Source organism: Phoxinus phoxinus, assembly GCF_949152265.1.
Source record: "Phoxinus phoxinus genome assembly, chromosome: 17".
Lineage (NCBI taxonomy): Eukaryota > Metazoa > Chordata > Actinopteri > Cypriniformes > Leuciscidae > Phoxinus > Phoxinus phoxinus.
The window spans coordinates 22,475,784-22,482,731 of NC_136892.1; positions in this window are offsets into that span (position 1 = coordinate 22,475,784).

Here is a 6,948-nt window from a genome sequence, read left to right on the forward strand (position 1 = left end):
TCTTTGCTGTCATGCAGCCATTCAAGAGAGGCACGGGGAGCAAGAGAGAGTAGAGAAAGAGTGAGAGAAATGCCTTAGGAGATTAAAAAAAACACATGGGTGCCAGTGTTCTCTATTATTTTCTTCTCTATCCCCTATTGATTCACCCACCCATTTCCATCTTTCTACACTCTGCAGTGTCATCAGACCAAAATTGAAAAAAGAAGAGAGAGAATCTGTCTGTACAAGCACTAATCATTTCAATATTTTCCCACTGGCATCTATAGAAAAAACATGCCAGTGAGTATTAAAATCCTGTGAAATTTTGTTTAAGTTCGGTTTAAAAGCAAAAGTCACCGACAGACGTGACTTTGTTAAAAAAATTAAATTGCCGTTCAAAACTTTGAAATAGTATTATTTTCTTTCTTGAGAGGACACAAAAGAGGAAATGTTGAAAAATGCCATGGCCATTTTTTTTCTACATAATAAAAATTGTTGTCAGGCTCAAAGACTTCTGAAGTCACACAATAGCAATCTGAAATGAACAAAACCAAAAAAATTAGTTGTTCACAATAATCTCCCTTTTCAAAACTCATTTGCACTTCTGTACTGTATATTCAAACTTTCCAAAGCATGAGTCACATTCACATAATTGTTACATTTTGCCGCTAGTGGCTGCATTCGCTCTAGACACAAAAGTTGCAGCTGAAATCAGATCTGAAAATTCTGCATATGCATATGGTCAGAAATCCATGTAGCTCACATAACTACTCTTCAATGAAAATTAATTACTTTTGTTCTGCTGGAGAAAAGGCAGTCTAAAACTCCTCTTTTTAATGATCTGCTGCGCAGATATACTACGTAAACACACTCAGGCCCACGATTTAACAATGTCTTTAATAACTTTCTGGGCCGGCAAGTTTCAATCCCTTAAAGGAGAACTCCGGTCAATTTTAACATTGAGCTCAATTTTTAGTAAATTTGGAGTGCTGTCAATACAGAGAACAACGACAAAAATCGGTGTTGCCTACACTGTGTTATCCTATTTTTTAAATTTGCACCCTATTGACTTGAATGGGGCACGTTTTAAACTTAACCAGTTCTTAGTCTTAACATCCTTGATGTGTCATTACAAGTGACCAGCCATGTTGAGTGATACCTTAAGAGTGAACACGAGTGAATCTGACTGCAGTAGATGTGAAAGATATGAATAAAAATGATGTTATATCAGCCAGCGCACAGACCTGTATTTAGTTCCTGTTTTCGGTGGAAGTCCAAAGTAGTCGATTTTCGAGTTCACGCGCATAGGTTTAGTTACTATGATCACGCGCGTGAACTCGACAATCGACTACTTTGGACTTCGACCGAAAACAGGAACTAAATACAGGTATTTGCGCTGGCTGATATAACATCATTTTTATTCATATTTTTCACATCTACTGAAGTCAGATTCACTCGTGTTCACTCTTAAGGAATCACTCAACATGGCTGGTCACTTGTATGACACATCAAATATGTTAAGAGGATAAAAGCAGGTTTAAAACTTGCCCCATTCAATTCAATAGGGTGCAAGTTTTAAAAATAGGATAACACAGTGTAGGCAACACCGATTTTTGTCGTTGTTCTCTGTATTGACAGCACTCCAAATTTACTAAAAATTGAGCTCAATGTTAAAATTGACCGGAGTTCTCCTTTAAGTAGCCTATGGAGGAGTGAGACAGCTCTCAGATTTCATCAAAAATATCGTAATTTGTGTTCCGAAGATGAACGAAAGTCTTACGGGGATGGAACAACATGAGGGTGAGTAATTATGACAGAATTTTCATTTTTGGGTGAACTATCCCTTTAAGAGCATGCTCTCTTCAAAGGCAGATTGTGGAGACATTTGAATGGTTCACGATCTAAAATCGTGATTTCACACACCCATACATGCAAAAAATGTGCTGCTTGAACACTTTTTTGTCAAAATTCACAAATACTTTTGGAAATTTTTGTTTTGTCATCATAATGATGTAGTTCTGGACTTTATCAGTAGGTAGAATTATGATTCTAACCAGTTAATTCCTGAAACTCTTTTTAATAATAATAATAATAAAAAATAAATATATATTTTAAATAAAGCTGCACTATTAAACTCTACTGTATTTCAGCTGTGTTAGACGACTGTGATTCCACTTTTTATCATATAAAATATTTGCTCAATGATTAAAAAGCAGAACAAACACTAAGCAATATAATGTCAATTTTGTTAGGCTTATCTCTAGTCAGTCCTCATTTCATAATTTAGACAGCATGCTGTGAATTATTCTCAAAGGGAAGCAAACAGCTGGTGTGAAACATCCGCACAGAGCAGAGCAGATCAAAAGAGCTGATAGAGAGAGAGAAAAAGAAAGAGAGATGTCAAGGAGACAGAGAGACTGAGCAAATCCCACAGGCCTTTACCGCAGCACGGTGTTGCACACGAACAACACGTCTGCCTTCTAAATCAGCACCTCTCACTCTCATTGCTCCATCCACCCAGCAGGCTTTGAAGAAGTTACTTTGTCATTCAGTTCCCCAACATCCAGCAGCCTGCACCACAATAGCATGCTGCTTCACCAATATCACCCCTCCTTTCTAAACGTTTGATTTTTATGCAATGAACTACAGAAGTGACATTCACCTCAGACAGATTTGAAGATCCTTTGAGAAATGCATTCCGCTCGTGACACCCTAATACAGGATGGACGGAATAACCACAAATCTCTGCAGAAAATCGTGGCTGCGTCTGAATATGCTACTTCCATACTATATACAGTAGTAGGTGAAAAATATGTGAGCCGAAAAGTATGTCCAAATTCATAGTATTCATAAAACAGTAGGCGAAAAATAGCTGGATGACCTTTTATTTCCGGTGAGATTCTAAAGTACACATTCGATGGACACTTTACTATCACATGAGGCGCTGCTGTAGGTCACATGACCATGACAACATGGCAGATGTAAGTAGTAGGCTAAGTCAGAATTGTAAATGTAACAAATAATAACGTGACAAATTATGGTTAAATGCAACAGTAGTTGCAATAAAATACAATAAGTCAAAATTATTTATAGACAAAATGCAATTTCAACATGTCTATTTCTAAATATATTTTATTGCTACATTTGATTACAACAACAGCTTTAGTGATTTAGTTATTCACATTTTTATTTTGGATCAAATTATTATTTTTTGATAATTGATTCCTTTGATCATTGAGTCCTCCATAGAAATGGTCCAAGAAGGGTTTATGGAAAGAAATTCAGCGGACAGCATAAAAATATTGTGTCTAAAATAGTGTAATATAAAAAGATATTTCATGGAGGCTTCTCAATTTTTTATCAATAATTACAGAGTGCATTACCAACAAGGTTTTATTACAGGTGATGTGTAACAGTTTTGGAAGATAAAATATTATCTCTTACCCCAGCTCAACGTGAAGAGTCATCGGTAAGCAAGCTATTTGTTGGTGGGTTTCCGAGGAAAGTGTAAATACTGTGGCATTCTGTTTGAGTATCACATCCAACCCAACACAGTCGACATATGTTTGTCCAAACAACAGCAGATGGGGGAATGTTCAGGAACATCTGCTTGAAAACATATATATATATATATATGATCATTTGAAATATGAACTTGAAAGACTGTCACATACTTAATCTTTGTGCAGGAGTACAGACTCCTTATGGTCCTGTTACCCACCAGCTGAGAGAGAAAGAGATAAAGACCTTGTTGACACTGAAAACACCATGTAATCGAAGCACATCATCAGTATCTATTATTCGATGCTGTATATTTAGTCTCTTGTAATCATCGTCATCCTAATCTACTCAAACCTGTACCCAGATGACCCTCCCATCTGCACGCAGCATGATCAGTACATCTTCAAAAAGACTAAAACAAATCCATTCGACAAAGTTGAAAAGTTTTCCGCAATTTAATGGAACACATTTATTTCATAAAGCCCCCAGTTATGAAGCAAGAACCACCATTAGTCTTAAAATATGCAGTAGATTTGTGTAACACAGAATTGCTGAGCATGAAGGATTGTTAATATTAATAATTTGTGATCTAGCAGTCTTCCGTTACTTAAAGAGAATGAGAGAGAAGGAAAGAGAGTAAGGTTACACAGTACAAAAGCTCATTAGGAAAAGGGCCTCAGCCAATAGTGGCAAAGCTTTTAAGTGCCTCTAAAAGTTCATTTGTAAATTTATGTTGTTTAAATTTAAATATTGTGAACAGCTTTTTTGTTGCAAAGACTATAATGGTATTAGTGCAAGTAAAAATCAGAATTCACTTAATGTAGCAGGATCCACTCTTATGTACTGTATTATACAGAATAATAGCATGACATCAGCTCTCTCTATAATGTGCCTCTTCTAGATGGCTTTTGTTCTTGCCAAGAGAACTTGCAGATCTACAATTTTAGAGCAAAACTCAATCATTAGTTTTTTCTCAAAAGCATTTCACTGTTGAGCAGCACAGATGTAGTTAAAATACAGTGGGGTCCAACCCTGAAAATCTGGGATTCCAAATATTATTTAAATAAACAAAGTTTTGGGATTTCAGACATTTAAAACAATGAAAAATTATGACCAAATTGAGTGCATAAATGAACATAGATTTTTTCAGAACTTGTTTTTTTTTTCCGTATTGTAAATCCTTTTTTGATTTATCTTAGGACATATTCTAATAACTTAAGAAACTTGAATTTTTTAATTTCATGAGCTGTAAGCTATAGCTAATCATTAAAATGACAAAAGTATCAACAAGAGAAACTCAAAACTAAGACATCCTGAAAATATTTTTTCAAATCAACTTTTGACTCAAATTGTTATGCTAATACATTTCGTAAAGAAAAACATTATTTTCAAATAAAAGCATTTTCCTCAATGATCCTCACTGTATCGGATTCTGTATTGGCCTCTCTGTGTACAGTAGCTACAGGGGGGCTTGCGCACTCATGATTGGATAGAATAACCAAATAACACACATTTTTGAAAACAACGGCTTCCTGGCTTCTCCCTGAACCCTCACCTTATCATTCTGGGGTCACAAAACCTAAATTTGATCAACCAAAAAAACAACATTTGGAATACTGCCACCTCTGTTTCACCCTGAGATTTGTCTCAGAGAGGGAGAACAAGTTCTAAACCAAGTCCAGCTGCGGTAGACTATGAGTTCTGCATTACTACCCCTCCTCAGACCATCCTATGTAATAGTGAAGCTTGTTAGCTTATTTACATAAACAGTAAAGTTATCACATCAATGGTAAGAAATAGCCTACAATAAAGCTTTCAGTAACAAAGCTGTTTTATTTTTAAAAAGTTAAAATAAAGTTAAAAAGTTAAGTTAAAAACCAGTTGCTATGCTCCTAAATTTATTAACTTTAAAGTTTTCACCTCAGTAAAAAAAAGTGTTTAGTGGACGGTGGTCTGATTGGCCCAAAATTTATATATATATATGTCTCGTCACGGGCCCCTGGGATGGTGTCCAGAGTTCCGTGTCCACATCTGCTTATTCGGCCCCAAAAGACCCCTTTGATCAGGAAGCACCAGTGAAGATTCAATTGAATAAGTTGCACGTGGGCGGTCGGAAATACAGGGGTCAAAAGGTTGCAGCAACTCAAAATTTCATATTGTGGTAGTCCAGGGGCCCCCGGTTCTAGATGCCGGATTGCAGGGTTCTAAATCGGTTCCAAGTATGTCTTTTTGCAGTACACAATTCTCTTCACTTTGGTTCTACTTGACCATTCAAGTGGGCTTGTCTGCCTTTGAGTACAAGAGGCCTGTGTGAGAGATTTAAACAAAGCAAACAAAAAAATCTCTACTGTGTTCTAGAGACTCGTTTTCATAATATGTCGTTCGGGGGCCCGAGGACGGTGGTGTCCGTGCACGTGCCGGAGACGGTGGTGTTCGTGTCCGTGCCGGAGACGGTGGTGTCTGTGTCCGTGCCGGTGGTGTCCGTGCCAGAGATGGCGGTGTAGGAGACGGAGATGTTGTTGTCTGTGGCGGAGACGGTGGTGTCCGTGAAGGTGGTGTCCGTGCCGGTGGTGTCCGTGCCGGAGATGGTGGTACTCGTTCCGAAGACGCCGGTATACATAATTTATGAGTCAGTGTGTGAATCAAGTAAGTGTTTGCGTGTCACGACTGCAAAAATGTCAATACATCTTGATGGATGAAGCAGATGAACTTGAACAGGTGAACTCTGACCAATAAGAGGACGTTTTACTCACATTTGAGTTGCGTAGACACATTTCGGTACTTTGAAATGTTGCCATGTGAAAGCGAACCGAACCAAGAAGAAACTGCAACATTCTACAAAACATGTACTCACAACCAACTTTTAAAGGTACTCTCTCTTGCATTAAAGTCTTTTGCTGGACTTCCATTACTCCACTTATCAGACTGCATCTTCATTGAGTGTTGTGCACTAGTGTTTACTAGAATCAATTATGGCAAAAAATAACTGCCGTCTAGATAAATAAGTATGGACAATTAATATAGAAGAAATAGGCCTGAAGGACCTGAGGGAACAGGATGGGTTTTAAAAAAAACACATCCAAGAAACATCACTTGCTTAATTGATGTAGGTCTATAAAATAAAACCACTCATCCTGTGTCCTATTAGCAAAGCAGAAAAACACTAGAGCCGCCATACTCATGCTCTCAGTCTGGAAAGGCACAATGATTTATTATACTTTATGGCTTCTGATTGGTCCAATGTTTGTGTTTAATGACAGGAAACACAACATTTAGCGAGGGCTTTCAAAACAGCATTAACATAGAGCCCGGGCCAAGACAAAATGCCACCCACATTTAGAAAGTTGTTTCTTGTACTGGTCTAACAACCATGTCAACAAAACATCAGATAGCCTTATCTATTTAGTCAGCCACTGCTAAAATATATAAGAATCAAGGATACCGTGATTAATTTTCTTTAAAGGTCGG